This window comes from Calliphora vicina, chromosome 2, assembly GCF_958450345.1.
Source record: "Calliphora vicina chromosome 2, idCalVici1.1, whole genome shotgun sequence".
In the NCBI taxonomy this organism is placed as follows: domain Eukaryota; kingdom Metazoa; phylum Arthropoda; class Insecta; order Diptera; family Calliphoridae; genus Calliphora; species Calliphora vicina.
The window spans coordinates 44555870-44577565 of NC_088781.1; the positions used below are offsets into that span (position 1 = coordinate 44555870).

General features: G+C 29.7%; 1 protein-coding gene across 3 annotated transcripts in view; it reads left to right on the forward strand.

Moving 5' to 3' along the window:
• Window positions 1-21696, forward strand: part of Trim9 (E3 ubiquitin-protein ligase Trim9) — a 299522-nt gene that overhangs the window by 219991 nt on the left and 57835 nt on the right. The window lies entirely within an intron of this gene.

The window sequence follows — 21696 nt, forward strand, 5'->3', positions numbered from 1 at the left end:
GTAAACCTTTTAATCAAATTACAGGTCGCAAGATAATTCGACAAAATTTGGCACAAACCTTTATATTGCCCCACTAATGCTATTGAATTTGGTTAGAATCAGCCCATTATTTCTCCTAGCCCCCATACAATTGGCATATTTGAAAATAGTTAAGCTCTCACAAATATCTTAATTATAAACATATTCAAACCAAATTCAGCACAAGTTTTATGTAAGCTGAACTCTCACGACCAAATTTCGTGACGATCGGTCAACAATATTCCATAGCTCCCATATAAGCAACGTTCTCGAAAATGTCATTAATATACATAAATCTCTGAAATATGTCAGTATCCAAACAAAATTCAACACAAATATGTTTCATATATTCGCAATTCATCCCACCAAATTTTGTGACGATTGGTCCATAAATAGTCATATCTCCCATATAAGGCCCACTACCGAAAATGTGTGAATTCAAATAAGATTCAACACAAATAAGTTTCATATCAAAAGAAAAGTCTTTATAATCATATACCCGGTGTAGGGTATCTAAGGTCCATTTTACTTGTTTATTCGTTGTTTTTCACAACGGATTTTGTTATATTTTTTTCGAATGAAATATTAAAATAAAATATAAAAAATCAAATAATTCAAATTTAAAATATTTTTTAACACTTAATTAGTTATGATAGAAGGATGAAATTTTGGCATGTGGTATTCAATATTTAGATCTTTAACTCACTATTTAAAAAAAAAAAAATCATTGGAAATCTAAAAGGATATTCAAGGATAAAAATTAGAAAGGACATTTTTCACATCTTATGACCCTTTTAGGATAAAATAAAAATAATACGAAATATTTTACAACACTTCTTGATCATTTGACACCAAATCTGACATAGTGGGATGATCAGAAGTATTTTAAAACATTTTTTAATCACGAAATGAAAAACTGAAAACGCAGTTTTTCTCCATTTAATTTATTGTTTCAGACGTATATCATCCGGTTCGTGTCTAATATTGAGTGTCGTACGGTGTTATCAGATATAAGCTATACAGGTTGATTTATTGGGTGTATGACTTACAACTGCGAAGTTTTTTCAAATGTTTAGCTTTTATTTTGAAACACTTGTTCAATAAAAATGTATTCAAAGTTTTGGCCATTGTTTGCTATGGCCTTTTCCCATCCTTCTGGCCACATATAGATTCCGAGCCAAAAGAACTGACAATCTTCTGGGAAAATACTTTAGAGATAAATAGAGAACATAACATGTGGCTTAAAGTTGAAATTTTTATAAAAAATAGGTCAATTTCCGAAGGACGTAGGGCCGACATGTTGGAAAAATAGGACATGTTTTTTACACCAAAAGGTTCTCCGTAAGGAAGCTTTATAGAAAAACATAAAATTGTTATATGTTCTTAAAGAAAGTTGTTTTTTAATAAAAAAAGAGTTAAGTCAACTTTTTGTCCAAAAAACAGCAAAAATCTACTATTTTTTTAATTTTTGAATTGAAAATCGGTAATTTTTGGATTCGTAATCGATATTGCTCTGAAATCTTTTTGGTGATTTAGTTGTCTAACTAATAAAAAAAATTCGAGTCCATTCGGTCCAAAAGTGCGCCATATATTTTTTAAAAAGCGGACCAAGGTATGGCAAAATTTTTAAATTTAAATTTTGCCTATAACTCGGAAATTATAAGAGATACATAGCACACGCCGGAATGTTTTTTCAAGACCAAGATGAGCGCTTTCCAAAAATTTAAAATTCTTTGAAATCGGATGAGAAAAATGGCACGTGTTTAAAAATTTTACATGTCAAAGGTACCTTAATTCGAGCCTTCATAGCGCCGCCTTTGGAACATTTGTAGGGTCCATTTTAATAACGTGAACTCGAATACTCCTTGGCTACGTCCACGTCAAACTTTATCCTGATCGGACCAGCCGTTTAGAAATTCCAGATTTATTTCCAAAAAAAATCGATTCTGCCCCACTGTGCGCACGTTGATACCGATGAAACACTTTCACCTTAAGCTTTGGTGAGCAATCGGTGTGCTTCAGCGTCACGTTTTTTCAAATTAAACAAGTATAACAAAACTTCCCACATATGACGCTTTGTTGGAACAAAATTCGACATCTTCGAAGCAAAAAAAACTTTATTCTTTACACGATAAAGAATAAGTGACAGATATGTGCCCTTCAAGTTATTAAAAACAAAAATCGCGTTCTAAATATACGTCATCTATTGCAAACCCCGAATATTACATAAAATAATTTTTCATATTGTATTCACTACCGACTACCTGGATCTGTTCACCAAATTTTTTTTCAACTAATTTTTTTTTTTAATTTTTTTGTATTTAAATTTTTTTACTCTTACTTGTCTTAATCAAGAAATTATCTATTTTTAATTACAATTGCACAAGTTAAGTGATATAGTTCGCTTTGATACAAATTTCCGTCATGCTGAATAATTTTAATTTTGAAAGGTAATTCAAAAAACGATTTTAGCTTTCAATATTTGTAAGTGAATTTTCCAAAAAACAATATTAACATCTCTGGCACTTAAAAAACACAGCCAGGTAATTTCATTAATTTCTTTAATTTCCTCAAAACAAAACCGACTTTCTAAAGGAAATTACTTACCAATACACTTATTAACTAACATATTAGTTTAATGTGAACAAAATTTGTCTGTAAAAATTGATAATTAAAAATATCTTTTTTGATGGCAAACAAGTTGTTGTTATTGCTGTACGGCAATAGTTTCTCTGCATATCACTTAAGATTAGTTTTATGGAATTTCCATTTCCTTAATGGACACATTTCTCAAATATATAGAAAGACTTAACAGTGTTAATGACTTGTAAAACTATTGGAAATTATAAAGGCACTTTGAATAAGAAAACTAAAAAATGTACAAACAATTACATATTTAGAAATAAAAAATAAGAAAAAAAAAATTACCGTAAATTCTAATAAAATATAGAGAAGGCGCCATTTAGCACAATATTAAAACTACAGAAACATGAATAAAAGAAATCTATACCTTAAAACAGCCTTAACAGAAATCTGTTAAAGTACAACAACTATTGATGACTATAAAACTGGAAGTTGTAAACTACAAAAACAATAATACTACTTACATATGTATTTCGATTGTTGTTGTTGGTTTATTGTTTGACCACAACATCAGAGACCCAGAGCCAAAGACCAAAAGACACACAGAAGTTGTTTAAGAAAATCGTAAAAGGAACTAAAAAGAGCAGAGGAGATACCAAGTGACACATTAATGAGAATAGATGGGAATACATGCAAGACGCGTACAAAAACATTTATTGTATTTCTTACATTTTTATATTTATGTAAGAATATCTCTTAAATGCAATAGGAGCCAGACTAATGATTCTACAATGAAACTTTTACTATTGAGCAAAAACTGTAGTTATATATGCCACTATACTATATATGAAGGGAGACAGACAGACGGTCAAGCCGGCAGACAGACATCTGCGAGCATTTCTGCTATATATATTATTGTTCGGATGTTTCGCTGTTATTTTTGTAATGATAATGACAATGAGACAATAATGCTTACAGAAGTTATGTTCTTTTTTTTTTCTTCTGTGTGCTAAAGTACTTACTACTCGTATTTACGTGGTAATACTCCTCGTACTTATAAGATTGAAAGCAATAAAAGATTATATTTTGTTAAAATAATAATTCAGAAGATGCTGGTTTTCTATGAAGAGCAAAATGAAATCAAAACAAAATCAATTTATTATATTCAGTAACAACGAATCTTTGAAAGGCTGTACTAATAAACGACAGGCTTAGTAGTTTAGTCAAATAAGCATTTTACTAGGTAATGAAAGATAGTGAAATAATAATTGGACTAGACCTGAGACTTTATGTTCTAAAAAAAGGTACTTGAAGTCACCAAAAATCAATTGTCCTCTACTCGAGATATTGGCGGTTAAAGCCCACAAAACTCAGTTTTTGGCATATATCTCAGTTATTATGCGTCCTAGTTTTTAAATTATTCAAAGAAAAACGATTTTTTGCTTAAAACTGCAATTTTGTTGTAAAAAATAACTATTTAAAAAACTTTTAATGAACATACGTTTTTAATACTATTTTTGTTACATTTGATCAATTAATAAGGTCTCTTATCAGTCATATTGTCATAATGTCCTAATATATCACGACTCGGCTTAACCAACTCTTAGGCATTCGGCAGGGGTCTCTTCCGATTGGTTACGATAACACAATAAACATAGCATACATAGTAGTATTATTTTAGGACATTTGTTGCTTGAAAAGCAATGAAAACCATAAAGAAATGTTATGACATTATAACATGATAAGAGACCTTGTGAATTCACCTAATAGTTTGTAAAAACCTTGTCAAATTTAATAAAAGCTTTATTTTAAATATATGTATTTAACTTTTTTTTGTAACAAAAAACATTGTTGGGAATTTAGGGTAAAGAACTTTTTTGTGGAAAGCTTTTGTGAATTTATTAAGACAAACAATTTTGGAAAAATACTTTTATTAAAACCGGTTTTTTAATAAAAACAAATTGTAACAAAAGCTTTTTTGTAGAAAAGGTTTTTATGAAAAAATGTCGGTTAAAAATCTTGTTTAAAAAAACAATTTTTTAAGAAAAGCTTTATAAATAACTTTTAGAAAAAAGCTTTTCTATTGTAAAATAAAATAACCATTAATGAAAAAAGCTTTTTTGGAGAAAATTTTTCTATGAAAAAAATCGATTCTTTTTTGTCTTAAAAAAGCTTTCTTTGTCTGTAAAAAAGCTATAAAAAAACTATTTTGAAAGAAAAGCTTTATAAATAAATTTTAGAAAAAGGTTTTTTATTGTAAAAATAACCTTTATTGAAAAAAGCTTTTTTTCAGAAAAGTTTTTTATGAAAAACATCTACATATTACTTTTTTACGAATCTTTGAAAACTATTTTTTAAGAAAAGCTTCATAAATATTTTTTAGAAAAAAGCTTTTCTATTTAAAAATAACCTTTTATAAAAAAAGCTTTTTTTTGGAGAAAAGTTTTTTATGAAAAAATCTATTCTTCTATTTCTTTTAGAAAATAGCTTTTCTATTATAAAAATACCTTTTATGAAAAAAGCTTTTTTGGGGGGAAAATTTTTTTGAAAAAAATTTATTTTGTAGAAAAGTTTTTTTTTTGTCTGTAAAATCTTTTTATAAAAAGCTATTTTTTAAGAAAAGCTTCATAAATAACTTTTAGAAAAAAGCTTTTCTGTTATAAAAATACCTTTTATGAAAAAAGCTTTGTTGGAGAAAAGTTTATTAACAAAAAATCTATTTTGTAGAAAAGCTTTTTCTATGAAAAAAAAATTATTAAAAAACCTTTTTTTATAACATTTTTTTTAAATAAAGCTTTATAAACAACTATTAGAAATAAACCATTCTATTGAAAAAATAACATTTTATGAAAATTATTTTTTCGAAGAAGCTTTCCTGAAAGATCTATGCCATTAATTTTTCCATGAATTGTCTGAGGGTTTTTTAAAATCAATATGGGAGGAAAAATTTGAACCAAATATGCAGAGACCGAAAATAACGGGTTCACTTTCAAAATCAATGGTAAATTCTCATTCGCAGCCATTTAAAAATATTTTTTTGTGATATATCACTGAGAAAGTGATTTATTCGTGAACATTTTAGGTTTGGGGTTGAGAGAAAGAAAATAAACAAACACAAAAAATCTGGATGAGTGATTTATAATTTATATTTTTCGTAAAGGTCAGCTTGTGACTTTTATTTGCGAACATGAAAAATAAATCGCAAAAATGCATTTGATACAAATCTACGCTTAAATATATAAAATATATCAAAAGATTAATAACAATTTAAAAAAAAATTTAATTTCTGTTACTCAGACTTCATTATTTCATACTTATCATATTATTTCCATAATTTGTTAAAAATTACTAACAATATGTTATTGTATGTAAATAAAAGAGAAAGTAACAGTTATTAAGAAGAAGAACAAATAAATTTTTTATCTCACATCAAACCATTTAAATAAAAATCATTTTATTTTCAACTGTTATTTTCAGTGATTTATTTTTATCACAAAAATATAAATCACAATTTGGGTTGTTTGGTATATGGACGAGTTATTTTCGATCTCTGAACCTTGGCAAGTTGATTTCAACTAACTGACAAATAGATAGACATTTACCAAAAGAAAAAACTTTGTGAAAAAAGCTTTTTTAGAAGGCCTTATTAATATTAGGTTGTTTAGACTTTTTTAAAAAAAATATTTTTTCGAATAAATCTTGCATAAAAAGGACATTCATGAATTTTCGCTCACACTCCAGCAATTAATTGTCCGATTTTGTTGATTTCCAATTACAAACCAATAGGTCTTCTACCCAGCAAAAACTTTGTAAATATTCAATAACTTACGTTTCAATGCTTACTACATACCGTCTACATTACTTAGAAGTTGTGGTATAATGACTAATTTATTATCTGTTATATAACTGGTTACTTTATTTATTTGCATAAATAAATTCTTACAGAACATTTATAACGGCATCTGAGGGACCTAATTATCAATGACTTATTTAAGTCATTACTTGTAACTAGTTTTAGTGATATTACAGTAATGACATATTTATATTTATATCAGAATTTAGCATTTTAACTTATTACTGGGTAATGCAAGTTGGAAGCTTCGGGAAGTTGATTTCAATTGGCACAAGATCCGGAATATATGTTTCTAAAGGGATTGTAAAGGAATATGGAATTTCAAAGGAATCATACGGAATGGCTGACTTATTATTATATATTTAAAAAGCTATTGAATGTCCAATTACCTACAGTAGAGTACTCTAGAGAAAGATTTACACTAAAGAAATGAACTGTAAGTATTACAAACAGATGGTAGCCATATATATGTTTCCTTTAGTATTTTCTGTCTATATGAGGAATATTTTTATTAGTTTTTTCATTACTTGTGCTTCTTAAAAGAATTGATATTAATGACAATAGAATTTTTATGTTCTTTTCTAGAAATTAAAAATAATTAGATTTTGTTTACATGAAACACAAACAAAATATGAAAAGAACATAAGGAAAATCATTGTTAATTAGAGACAAGAGCAGAATTATTAAATCTGGAATAAATCTTTAAAAAAAAAAAAATTGATGAAGGAAAATCAAAAGAGTTTTTATGTTTTAGATTGTTTCTTTCAAAAATACTGAGATTTTTAAATGTAGGACTAGATTTTGTGTAGATCATAACATGAATTTTCTTAATATATTGTTTATTTAAATGCTCTACATATAGGATTTTATATCAAAATACTTATCGGTTTAGAATACGAAAGAAATCTACATACTTCAAATATAATTATCAAGAAACTAGCTTACCTTAAAAGAATTTCTTCCAGAATCATGTGTGACCCAAAATTCTGGCGCTAATGACTCCGATTGTAAGAAATATATCCATATCAGATGGACTATAATTAAATTAAGATTTCATTTAAGTGTGTTTAAAATTACTACTCAATTCCTTAATATATCTTTAAAAGTCTGTAAATTATTTCTAATATATTAAGTGCTAAATAAAATGCATTTTCCCACACTTAATCTCCAGGGCAAAACAATATTTAATTTAATACATTTTTTTTTTTTTTTTGTAATTCCCCTGTTGTCCTAAATCATTTATAATGATTATTATGATGATAATCTCAGAAAACAAACATTGACATACAACCAAGCAACAGTCAGTCAGTCAGTCAACCAGTCCATAATTCCAACTTGTTGTTTGACAATGACTACCAAACACTTCTTGGCAGCACGTCAACAATTGACATTTAAAACAAAAAAAAAAACAATGAAAAACATAAACACACTCACATACAGTAGTGATCACACGTTGAGTCGAAAGCTGCAGGAGTTAAAAGCTTTAACTCCTTCTACGATTAGAGGGAAGTCAGTGAAGGCAGCCCAGTCATTTATACAAGAATAAGAAATACTCGTAGTTGTTATAAAACTAACGATATGACAACATATGAATTTAAAATGAATTGTTGTGTCTGATTTATGGCAATTCGAAGAGGATGCGCCATATGAAAACAACACGTACTTATTTCGGTTTCTTTACTTTAAATTTCTTTATATTTTTTTGCTTTTTTTTTATAGAAATTTCGTTACACCCAAACAATCAGTGGAAGACAATACACCACATACGGGTACTTTGCCTTTAACACAACTCATTCCAAATTTTTTTTTTTTTTTTTGAAGAATGGGAAAAATACCGAAGAGAGATTTCTTCACATTGTGCGAATAAGTATATGGTATTAAATGCAGAGATGTTAATTAATTATTTCATTGAGGTTTCTCATAATTCTCTCAACTTGTTTGGTAGTTTAAATAGTTTAATATTTTTATTATACCCTTCAAGGGTATATATAAGTTTGTCATTCCGTTTGTAAACTTTTTTTAAAAAAAATTAAAAAACAATTTGGAAAAAAAACTTTTAAAACATTAAAAAAAAAGTTTTGATTTTGTTTAAATAAAAATATTTGTAAGTATAATTTGGTGAAGGGTATATAAGATTCGGCACAGCCGAATATAGCTCTCTTACTTGTTTTTAAATAATTTTTTTTAAAATCCAAATCTGTAATCACTAATAATTGTGGTACCATATATAACTACTTTGACATTCTGGTTTTTCTTACTGATAACCATTCTGTAAGGCTTTGTAATTAATTAGTTATTATAGTGGTTACATGTACCTAGTTATTTTAATGATATCAAACTAATTAATAGGGCTGTCATTTGAAAAGATTTTGAAAGATATACATGTGAAATTTGATTATTTTTCTACCTTCTTATATACAATCATACCAATTCCGTTAACGCGTATTGTTCGTTCAATTCCATCCCGTCAACAGTCCTTGCCTTCTTCTCATTACCACTGTAATACGTCGTATACTTTCCCGTTCCTATAGGAAATTATACAAAAGTATAGCAAGTATATTTGCTCTTCCGAATCTATCCATATTTTCGTCCTGTTCCTGTCGAAATTCATATCATTCCCCATCGAATTTGGATATTTTTCTATGTCATAGTAACATCGATTTCTTTTTAGAGCCTGTGTCTTAATGGCCACTCTTAAAAGTTTTATTCTAAACATATTTGACTTTCGATTTCTTCTTATGTATAAATTTGAATTCTTTCACTTCATATTACAACGGATCTGCAATAGTATGACATGAAACGTTCATCTTATATTCGACAATCTGACACCTTCTTCAATATTATCCATTTATCTCTCTTCTGTACTCTTTCCGACCATATGACACTCTCTTCTCCTAAAATGTCCACATCAAACAGCGATTTGTCAATATTTTCATCGTCTCTTAACCACTTTTGCTCTGCCACTTCATAGGTGGAAATCTCTGTTGAGAATTCAGCAACATCGCAATCAAGTCTGAGGTTTCTGATCATCCGTCTCCACAACCCAATTCCTTCCAAACGAATTTCACATATATTTTAGCACCATCTGTTAAAAGCTGTCTTGCGCAGAAATACTTCTGTAGCTCAGTCAACTACCCCTTTTTCGATCTCTGGTTGACCTTCTCCAAAAAATATTCGAAGATTTGGGTATTTTATAAATAACATTTTTTCGCTCTACGCCTTTGCCATTCGAGTTCCATTTCCCGATCTTTGGATGACCTTCTTTTACTCTTCATATTTTGTTTCTGTAAATTCGAGTGCCTTTCGAGTTCTTCTTTGGTACAAATTTTAAATCTTCCAATTTGTAATGCAACGGAAATGGTGAAATTTGGCATGAAACTCGCTTTTTCTGTTCTTCTCTACATCTTTGCCATTCATGTTCTTCTCTAGTACAAATTGTAAGTCTTCCAAATTGTATTGCAAAGTTCTACTGAAATTTGGCATGAAACTAGCATTTTCTCATCTACAAACTATCAACAATCTCTGCCCCACATACATCTTCGATTTGTAAACTTTTACTCTCCCTCTTCTAAGGTAGGAATTTTTGTTGAGACTAATATTATTGCATCAGTTGTTAAAAGCTGTCTCCCACAAAAATACTTCTGAAGCTCAGTCAACCTTGACGAAAAATTACAGTCTTCAGGGCTCACCTCTGGTTGACATTCTTCGGAACAATTTGGAAGTTTCTTCCTCTATACTGCCATATCACCTAATCAGTACAGTAATTGTTACCATAAGATTGATAATTGTACATCAAAAGTTCCTGAAACATAGTCCTACTGCCAATATGCCCAATTCCGAAAACCTTCTACCATCAAAATGTGGATAAATTCCATTCGCTTTACAAATAAATATCAAATTGTGTAAACAACTCCAGCTACGCGTCCTCTCCAACATATAGAGAGTTAAAAAATTTACGCAAGACATGAATTAAATAGAAAACATTTTATTCCCTTAGATTGTTATTGGGTGTATGACTTAAAAATGCGGTATTTTTCCAAATTTGTACAATATAAATTAATTCAAAGTATTGGCGATTGCTAGTTATGAATTTTTCCCATCTTTCTGGCAACATATGGATTCCGAGCCAAAAGAACTGCTCATCTTTTGAGGCCAAGAATGAATCAAGCCAATATCGAATACTGTGTTCTAAGGTGGAGCGTATGACATAGATAGCGTCCTGCATCGATGGAAATAAACAGTAGTCGCACGGGGCAAGGTCTGGACTATCAAGCGGGTGAGGCAAAAGTTTCCAACCACTTCATTCTAAATAGTTAGGTGCAGATATTGCAACATGTAATCGAGTCTTGTTATTATGGATTATTACAGTTTCATGATGGAGTATGGAATGTCATATCAGATAAACGACTTCTACGACATATTCACTCTTTTGTAGACATTGTCCAAGATAATTTTTCTTTAATGTGGCTGAATTTTGTTAACACAGCATTGAATTTCCTCTCTCAATGAAAGAATGGATGAGGGTTTGTTGGAATAGACCTTTGACTTAAAATAACCTTATCAAAAGAAATGCAATGGTATTAAATCAAATGACCCAGGGGAACAGATCTCATCACCGTAACGAGAGAGTACACAGTGAAGAAATGTATCATACTGTAATAGAATTTTTCTCCCAGTTGTTTGGCATGTGGATCTGCTTTGTTGAAACCATTTGACATCCACACCGATATCATCCAATTTTGGCAGAAGGAACTCTGTCACTGTTCTACCAGCTTCATTTGCTGACCAAAATCCGCACTAAACAATAACAGGTTGTGAATTAGTTCTCAGAATCTCAAATGCGCCAATATTGATGATTAACAATGTCATAAAGGTAAAAAATTGGATTCATTGCTTAGGACGACTGGCTCATATCTGCTACTGGCTCTCTGAACACCAAACTCTCTTTGAGTCATAAGTCATTGGGTATTTAGAAAATGCTTCACAATTCACTGCCTCAAACTCTCAATAGTCCATATTTTTTGTCGCTAAATCTCGGCTATCCTAATGACTCATATCTGCTTCTTTCCCTCTGTACATCGAACTCTTTCTGAGTCATTAGTATTGGATGTTTTGAAAACTCAAGACCTCAAGGATTTCGAGTGCTGAAAATCCAACTAAACTAAAAAAGTAGGGGTTTTCTCAAAATCCATCAATTCATAGCCTAAATAAAATTCTAAAAAACTAAGTAAAAACTGATTGATACGAATCTATTCCTTTAAACTTGTGTTAAAAAGAAACTTCACAGTTGATGTAGAAGAAAGAAACAAAGTAAAAAATCTATATTTTAAACAGGAACAAAAAAAAAACAAATATGAAAAACAAAAGCTTGTTTTATAAGCTTAGGAAGAAATCATCATCATCATGCACGGCAGCAGAAACATTTAAAGAAACTGAAGAGGAATATGTGTAGAAGGTATTATGGATATGGACTGAGTTGTATGGCAGGCAGACGCCATGCATGATTATTTTAAATTGGATTATTTGTTTAAGGCGACAAGCAGCGCGGCATCGCTTCCCCATCATCATCTTCATCTTTTGTATTCTGTTTATTTTTTTTGGCGTTGTTTTCTCTCAACGGTCTAGCAAGGCGGCTTTTCAGTTATCAAAACACACATGACGAAGAAGTAACGGATGAATTGGATTTGTAGTTGGAGTTAATAAAAAAAAAAAAAATAGCAATATTCCTTTTGTATAAAGAAGAGGAGGATAAACACAATATTTTGCCAGTTATGCATATCAATGAATGTTAAGGAATGAATGACTGACTGAATGAGTGAATGAATGGATTGGTTTTATACACATACGACTGAATAGTGAGTGATAAACATTTCAAAATTAAACTCCAAATAAAAAATTATTTATTTATTTTTAATCTTTTTTTTTTGTTTCTTTTTGGAAAAAAAAATTGTAATTGAATTTTTTATATGGTTGTCAACTTGAATTTAACATTTTTGCGGTGCTGCCTCCTGCATATGATGATATGAGGATGGCTGTTGGTGACACATAAGTATAAAAAATGAAAGAGCTGGCTTTACTTTGAGAATAACAGGCATGACTGAAAGGCTTAATAATGTTAACAATAATTAATGTTTTAATTAAAAAAACATAAAATCGGGTGGTACTTGTGTTGCCCCTATATTGCTACATACAAATTAATATATGATCGCGAAACATATCTGTGTAATAATTACAGGTGTCAAAACAGCTTATGGAAATTATTATAGAAATGATTCAAAAGATTTATGGTTAAAGCTTTTGCAGATGGCAGCTTAATATGAAAAGCCTGCCATAAATAAAAATATGTTTGTTTTTGCGAATATGATACTTGCCATCAAGTCAAAATAAATTTATAATTACATTAAAAACAAAACGTGAACAGGTTTTGTGGTTGGTCATTAAATTATAATTAAGAAAATGTCAATAAAATTTGTTAAAACAAAATTGTAAATATATGAAAATCTCTTTACTGAATCATTATTTTTTTTTTCCACAATATCATTCATTTCATTTAAAAATCCATAAAACTGTATTTTTATTTTTGCTTATAATGACCTCAAATCCCATATATTTTTCATATTTTCCATGTGTTTTCCATAAAATAATTTAGTTAACACAATGTTCATTTGGAATTGAGTACATTTCTGTTTAAGTGTCATTTTTCATTTTGATTGTGGCATTGGTTTGCATACATCAAGATAAATATAACCTAATTTTTTGTAGCTGTTGGGCATATGTACTTTATATCGTTATACAAATAAAAAAGTTTATAAATAATTCTATTTTTTAATGGATTTAAAAATAACATTGTAGCTAAAAAAAATTGTGGAAATATAATTGAAGATAAATACAAATATTTTTTTAAATGCTTCACAGATTTCTTTTTTCATATATAAACACACTTGCATATGTTCATATTTTTGTAGTTTAAAATAATAAATGTCATTAAAATTAGTTTAAAATAACAAAATTATTCATATAGATTCGAAAATTTATTTAAGTGTTGATTTTAATACTTTCCTTAATGGGAAGAGAACTGACACTTCGCTAGTTATGGAACTGGTTCTTAGGTGGTAGGTTTTTTTTATAATTGGACTTAAGTTAAGTGATATTACCTCTTTTAAGCAGTACAAATTTTCCAACTAAGCCGTTCACAAATGAAGTTTTTTTCAAATGCTAAGAAAATTAGTATATAAATGGCTGAGATAAAAACCAAAAATCTTAACTACCTCGAGTTTATCATATATTTTTTACCAATTTTCCCCCCACAATATTTTTTTTTATTCAAATTTATTTTGACAATTTTTTTTTTTCAATTCACCAAAGCTTATCGATGTCAGAAAGTATCTTTTAAACGCGGTTTTTGTTTTTAATAATTTAAGTATATGTGATTTTGAAGGGTTCATATCTGTAAACAATAAATTTGTTTCGAAAATGTTGAATTTTGTACCAACGAATCGTCATATGTGGGAAGTTTTGCTTTATTTCTTTAATTTTATTAATGCCGCAGAAGCTCACCGATTGCTCACCAAATCTTATGGTGAATGTGTTTGTTTTGTTCGGTTCAGAAGTGGTGATTTTGATACGGAAGAGAAAGATTGCCCAGGCCAGCCTGGAAGACCAAGAATTGGAGGCATTACTCTATGAAAATTCTTCTCAAACTCGACAAGTCATTGGGAGCTCCTCAATCAGCAATTTCAGAACGTCTGCGAGCAGTAGGATTCATTCAAAAGCAAGGAAATTGGGTACCATACGAATTGAAACCGATAGGCATTGAAAGATGATTTTGCATGACCGAAATTATGCTTCAACGCTATAAAAGACAATCATATTTGCACCGAATCATTAATTGCGATGAAAAATGGAAACATTACGATAACCCGAAGCGTTGGAGATCTTATGTGAAACCCGGTCAACCAGTCGAATTGACACCAAAGTCAAATATCCATTGCTCTAAGGTAATTCTATTTATTCGGTGGGAGCAAAAGGGTATTAGCTGCTGAAATCTGACCAGTTCATCACAGGGAACCTGTACTGAATGCAACTGATTTGTCTGAAGCAAGCATTTGGCGAAAAACGCCCAGAATATGCGGCAAGACATAAAATCTTGCCGAATTAGAGGCATTAATCCATGAAGATTGTTCTAAAACTCAACAAAGGTATGAAAAATCATTGGAAGCTACTTAAGCAGCAATTAAGCAGCAAAATGTTTGCGAGCAGCAGTATTCATCCTAAAGCAGGGAAATTGGGAACCATACGAATTGAAGCAGAGAGACCTTGAGAGGCGATTTTGAATGTCTGAAATGCTGCTTGAACGCTATAAAAGAAAATCATTTTTGAACAGAATCATTACTTGCGATGAAAAAATAATGCATTACGATAACCAAAAGCATAGGAGATCGTATGTGAAGCCCGATCGTATTGATGGGTGCAAAAGGGCCCTACTGATTGAACTGATTCGTTTAGAGTGAGTATTGAAATCGTAATATTCCATCATGAAAAAAATCGGTCACAAGTTGCAATACCTGTTAAAAAGTATTTAGAATGAAGTGGTTCGCAAGTTTCGACTATTTGTTTCGATCGATGCAGAACGCTCTCTCTGGGATACTCTTCATTATAATATAATGAAGACCAAGCATAATTTCTTACTTGTTTTACTATGAGGCATATTCAAAACTTTTCGAAGGTCGAAACTAGCACATAAAAACTGAACATTTTACCTCCTTTGTTTTTGTTTCTTCAAAAAAATGTTTAAACTTCTTTTGTTTGGATGTGACTGCTGTCTATATTTTTTCCTTGATCACATTTAGTACATCTATATTTTTGTATTTCAATTTTTTTGGATTTTCTCTCTAGTTCTTCGGCTACTCATACTTTCATTTACTGCCACTTTTTGCTTTTATGTCGCTTACATTATTTTTGCGGTAAATCAGGTGAGTGTCGCTTACGATATAATTGAAATTGCAATATCTCTGTATATATAAACACTTAATTTTCATTATTTCGGGTGCACGAAAGTTTTCTATCGATTTTCATTAAAAGTCAATTTTGAAAAAAAATTCGCTTACGTTATTTTTGCGGTTAGGGCTCGATATATTTTTGATTTTTATGATATTCTATGGCCGTATTTATGCCTTTGTAAAACGCTCTCACCTCCTAAATACACCGCCGAAATTAAAGAGATTCACAATAAATAGTTATCATTGTCCAAAGCAGTTTTGTATTAAAAATCAGTGAACTCGGTGTGGTAGAAAATAAGTTTTGCTCCAAAATGTTAGGCAATTGAAACACAAGCCTGCGGCCCGTTATGAATTTGTTTATTTATATGAAATATAGATCGGAAACTCTCCAGCCCTAAACCTAACTCAGTTGTCACAAACCTAAGTTGTGAGAATGTTTTAGTAAACAAAAAAACTAAGTGAATACAAAAAGAATACTGTGTGATTATTTTAAGTAATTTTTTAGTTTGAGTTGTTTACTACATAGTTTGCGCTCTATGGTTATTTCTCTATGGCTCGCATCTATTTGCTCTCTCTCTCAGTTAGAGTGGCCATGCTTTTCTTATATTTTGCGGACAAGTACCGTAATTCCCACACAGTATGTGGGTGAATGACAAGGGCAAGTTCGAAGAAGAGAGAAAAATCTATGAAATACAAACAACAATATACAAATATCACTAAAATCCGCAACGCTTCATTTAATTTACATTTTCTCCGAGAAGCGGAATCCGCACTAATATCCATTATTGTTACGATTACTTAGTTGGTTGTTGTGGCTATAATTTTGTTTGTTAGTTCTTGCTCCTACATTTCATATGCATTACTTAGAAGTAGTTTAGTAATAGCTAGCTTCTTATTTGATTTTTGGAACAGAAAATGGACCCTATAATTCTGAAAGTGCATGTTGAGTAGAGCATTTTTGTAGAATAAACTTATAGTCCAGCTGGTCTGAATTTTTTTTTACAGTGGGTCAAAGTTTTCATTTTTTGATCGAAGGGAGCATTATATGTAAGTTAATATCTGAGAGAATTCTTATGGTCAGAGTTATATTATGGAATTTTATGGGAATCATTTTTGTGGAAGATCTTAACCCTCTAGCTCCTCTCTTTAGGGGTCAATTTTACCATTTTTTTGAGAAAATCAAAAAAAGTCCTTTTAAAAAGGACACTAAGAATTTAAATATTCTACGAAAATGTTTGCCGGAAAATTTCAGTGGGGGTCACCAAAGATACCAAAGTTGTAAATAAAGCTCTTTACGCTTAATTAGCAAAATTACACGCCACCTTAGGTCTCACATTTTTAAAAAAAATCACAAAATATCTATTTATGATCCGAATGAGCTGATATTTAAAATATAAATAGTCAGAATTCTCTTAGTCATTAACTTACAACATTTTTTTCAGTTTGTATACTGCTCCCTTCGACCAAAAAATGAAAACTTTGAACCACTGTAAAAAAAATTCAGATCAGCTGGACTATAAGTTTATTCTACAAAAATGATCTACTAAACATGCCCTTTCAGAATTATAAGGTCGCTATTCTGTTCCAATCAAAAAGTATCAATTTGTTTAGAACATCATTGAATCAAAATTTATGAGTTATAAATAGTGAATAGCATTTTAACCCATTACGTGGTAATGAAAGCATTTATCTCGGTCTAATAAATATGTGTGCAAACATTTAAAACTCTGAGTTTATTTAATGTTCATGTTAACCCCATTTGAATAATGTGGTGCAAAAACTATTTATAATATGTGGATATAAACATTATTTTGTTTAAATTGTATCTATTTGTTATTTGAGTCCACTTGTAATAGTACACAAACGGATGTATGGTCACAAGTACATTCACTCAAATGAAAATGAATTTGAAACTATTCATAGAAATAAAAGAATCAAAGTTGTTAAACACAAGCCTGTACCAACCAACCAACCTACCAGCCTACATTTGTTTGCTGGTCACTCAATGACAACAATTTATGTTAAAAATATATTTTTTTTTTTTAATTTTTATTATGGTTTGTATGATCATATTTCTGTGAACAAGTAGAGTAGTAGTGACGACTACACTTCACGTGTTGAGATCATTTAAATGCATCTCATATTACTGAAATTATTTTATGTAGAGTGTGTTGCAAATAAAACAAATCATTTTAAGTATTTTTTATTTTTTTTTTAAATAAAATGACATTTATTTTCCATGAAAAACTGTTACAAAAAACTGTTTAAATGTTAAAGTTTTGAAGTGGTTAGTTTTCAAGTGTTTTGGAAGTTGTTGGCCCGTGTGTTTTCAAAGTACGATTGAGTGAATAGCTGTGTGGCATTTGTTACAATTTGATTTAAAAAAATAACATTTTAAATGTATATAATACAAAATCCTATTATTTATCCCACTTCAGTTACTGTTAAACATTTACTTTTTTTTTTCTTGTGTGTGGTTGTGCAAATGACACTTGGCATAAAAATTACTAAAATGGGCTTTAAAAATAAATTATTTGAATTCTCTTACCTTTTTTTGTAGGAGCAGACTATAAATATATATATCTATAGTCTTTGGTAGGAGTTCTGGTGATTGACCTTTTTCCTTTTTGTTTTGAAATTGTTACAAGTTTAAAAAAATGGGTCTGCTTTTGTTAAAGTTTAAATTTGTTATTTTTTTGTTCTTCTAAATGTCAAATAAACACATTAAATGTTTATAAGTTTTGAGGTGAAGTTGGATGAAGTTTAAATAAATGAATATGAAAAAAATGACTCAAACTGTGATTCATCAAAAAGTAGCAAATATGTGTTATAACAAGTAAGAGTACTATATTCGGCCGTGCCGAATCTTAAATACCCTCCACCTAAATATGATGGTATAACAACTGAAATAATATCACAATTGTTGGAAAGACTAGTTTACGAAGACGATATTTTATTTCAAATGTACAAAAAATTGTATCTAATTCAGCAATTTATAACTGAAATTCCTATTAGAACGTATGAAATTTAACAATTTATATACTTAATAATTAATTAATACGTTTGGATCAACATTTTTCCCTTTTAACCTCAAGTGAAGAAACAGAGTATAAAAAAAGGGTGTACAAATATATTTAGACAAATTTCAAAATATTTGGTTGTGGGACTTATGTGTGAGCTATGACCTATTATAATTCGATTGTCATAAAATATGGACCAATTATGAACCAATATTCACAAAATTCAGTATTATGATTTTTGAATACAAATTACTGATCTGTGTACTATTTTGGTTTAATATATGGATGCTATGACCTATTATGGTCCTAAGTATTTAAGGGTTATTTTTGTAGAATTTCATATAAACAATGCTATTAACAAGAGTGGACCTTATATGGGAGCTATGACGAATTATGGACCAATATTAAAAAAAATCTTGTAGTACGATTCTTGGATACAAATTACTGATCGGTGTAAAATTTTGGTTTAGTATAGATTTTTTGGATATTTGTGCAGGTTAATGTGTTTTCCTGAAGTGGTTCATATATGGAGGTTATGACCAATTACGGGCCTATCATCATATAATTTGGTACATCGATTTTTGTATATATTGAATAAATTTGTTTTGAATTTCAACCTGATAACTATGTTTGTAAGAAATTTATGAGGATTTTAGTGATTTTCGGGAGTTGAGCTTATATGGCAGCTATGGTTAAATATGGACCGATATTCAAAAAATTCAGAAGTATGATTACTGGATACAAATTACTGATCTGTGCGTTATTTCATTTTGATATCGATATCTTTTAAGGTTAATATCTCGGAAATGGCCCTTATAGGGGAGCTATGACCAATTATCGGCCAATCTGCATACAATTTAGTACAGTGATTTATATGTATATCAGTATATTTTTGTCGAATTTTAGCATGATAAAGATATTTGTAAGAGATTTATGAGTACTTAACTGATATTCACAAAATCCTCTAGTATGATTTCTAAGTATAAATTATGGATCTATGTAAAATTTTGTGTTGATATTGATATTTTTTAGATATTTATGTAGGTTAATGTGTTTTTTGGAAGTGGTCCTTATATGGGAGCTATAACCAATTATCGGCCGATCTGAAATCGATTCTTCGATTTCAACTTAATAGCGATATTTATAAGACATTTATGCTTATTTAAGTGATTTTCGGAAATGAACTTTATATGGGGGCTACGGTCAAATATGGGCCGATCCACAAAAAATTTGGAGTTGTAATTTTTTTAAGCACGAAACTTATTTTTCCTGAATTTTGTGTGGATACTGGAATGTTGCAGGCATTTACAGACCATATAACCATATTTCGGGAAGAAATTTGTATGGGGGCTAGGAGAAATCATGTACCGATTCTTATAATTTTCGCCGGAGTTTGTCCCTTTAACATAAAAATAACGTTTGTACAATTTTATGGCATTATCTGCAATATATTTGCACAAATAACGAAAACTATGTTAAAATTATCAAGTTTTTTTTTAGGTTGTTTCACATTTTGGTTCATAACGCTGGTTCCACTGAACCGATTTTGCTGATTTTCAATACCAAACTGCTTAGGAGAACAGTAAACATTTTCTTTGCAAGTCTACCAACTTTGTTTGCCTATTTTGCACGTGAGCGTGTTTTACACAAACAGACAGACAGACGGACAGACAGACGGACATGGCTCAATCGTCTTAGAATTTCATAAGGATCAATAATATATATACTTTGTTGGGTCTCAGATGAATATTTCCCAATGTTACACACGGAATGATAAACTTATATATACCCTCATTCACCACTTATGGTGGTGGAGGGTATAAAATATATTTAAAGTGAGTCAGCCAGATTCTGCAGTAAATTTTAAAGGAAATTACAATAAATTGTAAAGCAAAAAATAAATGTCATTACCTAGTAATGGGTGAAAACTATTCGAAAGAATTTTAAAAACAGTGTTTTTCATACAAATTTTATCAACTCATTTTTCTTTCGATATCGTGAGACAGGCAGTCAATAAAAAAATATTTGTTTTATTTGAAAATTTTTTATCAAGAATTTGCTAAAAAAAATTATAAATATCCTTAATTTTCTTTTCAATTTTTATTTACTTATTTACTTATATTTACATAATAAACATTTTAGCAAAAGCCAAAAGCATTATTAACAAATATTTCTCAATTAAAAACTACTTTTTAAATATTTACACAATTTTGTTTTTACTAATAAATCATAAAACGTTTTAATTGAAATTTATTTTTATTTTAACTTTAAAAATGCAATATATTTTCTAATATTAGAAAAATCAAACAATAAAATATTTATTTATTTATTTGCCAATACGAGTAAATATTATAAATGGTAGAATTATTAATATTTTTTTTGCTAAAATCACCATATGTTTAGGAAGTCTTACATGTCTGTATTATGCCAAAACGCCATTTCATGCTCACTTCATATAGTAATTTATATTTTATTATAAAATTGCATATATTTTTTATAGATTTTTTGTTTATTAAGGAATTGTTACAAGTGTTTGTTTTTAACATATGTGTATTTTACTTTGGGAACAGGTGGTTAGGTGATAACTTGCTTGTTGGTTTGATTGTCTGGTCTTTGTCTTGTGTGGAAGTTTAGTATGTGTATTGAAAATTACCCTGGCACCTTTTTTGTTTCTGATGGCATGAAAATGAAGACGTCACGTAGAAAATGTTTAAGTTTATGTTTTTTTTTCTTTAGCAGACATTTAACAAATGTTATGGATGGTTTATGTTTTCTAAGGTTTTTTGCACATCTTCCTTCTATTTTGTTCAAGACCTTTTTAAAGTATGAACATTAGACCGGCTCGTGTTTTATACGAAATGAAGATGAGGGACCAAAAATTTGTCTAAGCAGCCTAGGACTTCCTTTTTAAAGACTATTGTTGCAGCCTCTGTGACCTTACGAAAGATATTATATTTTATATTGAAAATTTCAGTATACATTTTCTTAGGAAAAAGTTTTTTTGCTTCGAAATTGTTTAATTTTGTACCAACGAATCGTCGGATGCGCGAAGTTTTTCGATACTTATTTAATTTGGAAAAAAAAGTGTCGCTGAAGCACACCGCTTGCTAACCGAAGTTTATGGTGAATGTCTACCATCGGTTTCAACGTGCGACAAATGGTTTGTGCGGTTCAGAAGTGGTGATTTTGACAGGGAAGACAAATATCTCCCAGACGAGCCAAA